The sequence below is a fragment of the Neovison vison genome, chromosome 4, assembly GCF_020171115.1.
Source record: "Neovison vison isolate M4711 chromosome 4, ASM_NN_V1, whole genome shotgun sequence".
In the NCBI taxonomy this organism is placed as follows: Eukaryota; Metazoa; Chordata; class Mammalia; order Carnivora; family Mustelidae; genus Neogale; species Neogale vison.
Window position 1 is genome coordinate 136,463,619 of NC_058094.1, and position 3,130 is coordinate 136,466,748.

Here is a 3,130-nt window from a genome sequence, read left to right on the forward strand (position 1 = left end):
GACGGAAGTCCCGCTCAGGGGTCAGGGTCACTATTTCCAACAGGAGCCTTGTGCTCCCTCACCCAGGGCCGGCCTGAGTCCTGCCTTCACCCTGCAGACCTGCCTCCATCCTCCTCCATCCCCTCTTCGCCTAAAACGAGGCTGGTAGCACTTTGTGGGGCCTCCCGTTCCCCCCTCACCCCAGAGGTCACTGTCTTCTGTCCTGGGTGGCTTCCACGACATCCCAAGTGTGACTCACACAGCTTTCTCCCGAAAAAGTCTCTGTGCTGCTCGATGGCGGAAATGTCCCTCGCTCCTCATTATCCCCAGGCCCAGACTGGACCGGCCCCCCGCACTGACTCAGACAGCACTGGCCACAGGAGGTGGCTCCAAGCCAAGGTCATTTTTTGTCGTCAAAAGGGAAACCCACCTCAGCTGCGTCCTGAAGGCCCCTCAGAGGGGCAGTCGACCTCAGGACGTCCATCAAGACTTTGTGGTCTGGACTAAGATGGCAGCCTCCCCTGTCCTCCCCAAAGGGACTATGAGCCTCTTTGCCCACGTGTTGCAGGATGCAATGGCCCCGTCTGCATTCTTGGCCCTTGTCCCTCCTGCAGAAGTCTGTTTCAGCTGGGTCCTTACTGTCTCCGTGGAGGGCAGTCCCTCCGTCCCTCTGCCACGTGCCCCACGTTTCTGTGTATCATCACCAGCCTCATCCCTGAGGGAGCACGGGATGGTCGGGTGTCTCCTTAGACACGCAGAGGGAGCCCACTCATTCAGGGGTCCCGGGTTCAAAGGAGACGATGTCTATTCTGGATCTCGAAGCGCGAGCTTCACAGGAAAAGGGTGGCGGGTGTGCATTTGACGTAGATCCCTTGATGTGTGTAGAGGCATGAGTGCGGCCCTTCCAGAGCCTGGAGTGTTTGAGAATGGTCCCTGACTTTGTGGGACCCTGGAATGACGTGCTGAGACCTCCGTGCTTCTGCTGGAAGAAAACAGAACTATCCTAAGAAGACTGAACGACAGCCCCTGGAACGTGTCCTTCCCCTTGCTGGGCCAAGTACCATGAACGGGCTCATTGTACGGCAGCGCCCGGCCACCGGCACATCCTACCGGGTCACCGGCACGTCCCGCCAGGCCACCAGCATGTCCTGCCGGGTCACCGGCATGTCCTGCCTCGGGCCCACGCACGTCTGATGGGTGAAGTCACTCTCGATCCCAGGCTCACTCCCAGAGTTTCTTGCCCCGTCCTCTGACACTCACAGCCTTCCTGATAAGAATCTCCCTCCTGTTCTGGGTCCCTCTCCTTGGGTTTGGTATCAGGTCAGGTGCTGATGCCACAGGATGAGAAGGGCAGGGTCCTTGGCCGTGGGGTCTAGAAAGTGCTTCATGGTCATGGAAGTAGCTCACACGGGATGCACACCAGAGCTCCGTCAATTCCGTGTGGAGGCTGTGGCCTCAGGGGTCCTCAGGCCATGCACACAGTCAGACCCCGAGGCCCAGGGCGTGAGAAATTGTATGTATAGGAAAGAAATCTTTATGGGCAACTAGTGACAAATACTTACGTTCAGAAATCTGGGCCTTCCCCTGTAGATCACAGTTGTTCAGTTGCCCTCGGTGACCCAGGCTGAGTCCCGAGAAGAACTTCGCGAGGACAGGACATGACTCAAGATCAAAGAGGCCAGGAGAGAACCCCATGAGGGGGAAGAGGGTGTGTCTCGGGGCTGGGCAAAGAGAGACCTTGCAAGCCTTGCTCTGCGGAGGTCTCACTTTGGTCGGCACGTCTGCATGCTCATGCATGTGCAGCGTGGAGGTCCCGGAGAAGAGACATCAGAGCCACTTGGGAAGAAAACAGAAACCCATGGGAAGGGTCTCCCACCACACAGAAAGAGCTGAGATGGGACTTGCATTTTCGGAAGATTGTTTTCCCGGCTCTGTAGACAGGGCAGAGATTTTGAAGATCACGTCATCGATTATTGCCTTGAAGACGGATGTAGGATCTAGAGGGAACCTTCTTGTGACCCAGGTAGAGAGGGGGGTCCTCACTTAGCAGTTGATGGGGGGCAATGGACACGACCTTGTCGGCTTCCTTAGGCCACAAAGGTGCTACAGTGAACCACTGGACACTAACTTCGTGTGGTAAAAACCTACTAACGACACTGATTCCCATTTGGGATGGTCGTAAAGAGCTGGCTTTAGAGTATCTGTTTCCCACGTGATGACTCTGCTGGGTTGGTCCTGCCCCGTCCACCCAGTGCACTGCCTTCTCTGAGACAGACACATTCGTGGCCCAGGAGGGGAAACACAACCATCACTGCCTTCAGAGATGTCAGATTCTTTGTCGTGGTGACTTTGCGGTATGCAGCGGCCCTGATGCCACTCTTCGACTTTCAGTGTGCGTGGGAGCTACAGCCACAGTCTGGACCAGAAGAACCACGGCCCTCAGGGTCCAGAAGGTTCGGGACTCTCATTGGGGAGAGGTTCACTGAGCGCCTTCAAGGTGCTCAGAGCTACTCTTGTGTGTACAGATACAGCAATAGAGAGGGAGAAAACACAATTTTGGAATGGAGAGACCTATATTTGTTCGGATGGTGGCAAAGCTCTGGGGAAGAGAAGCGGGTTTTGGCAGCTGAGGGCGCTGGGTCTGGGGTAGGGTGTCTGGTCCATGTGGCGAGGTCAGAGCTGTCCGTCTCTCTAAGTGGACTTTGGAACAGACATCTGAGAGAGGGAGGTAAGCTTTCTGGGACTGAAGGGATTCAGGAGAAGAGACGTGATCAGAAGACCCTGAGCAGAGCCCTCTTTGGGGAGGTGGCACAGAGAGGGGTCTCTGGGGAGATAAAGCGACAGGGGAGGCTCCAAAGTGAGGCGGGGCCTCTCTGGTCTAGTGCCGAGAATGCGCTTCTCCTCCTATGTCTGAAATCCCGGCTTCTGTATTCTCATTCGTGCATCAAATAAAATCAACGCGGTACATTCAAGCACACCAGCTCTTTGTGGGTTTTCTAGGTCCCCAGGTCTGGGGCAGGTGTAACAATCAAAGCCATCTGTCATAAGCAACAAGGTCACACAGGCAGAGATTGTCCACGTGGATTCACGAGGGCAGACGTGACATCCCATCCTTAAAACCACAGTAATCCTGTGCAGTCCTATTCACTTT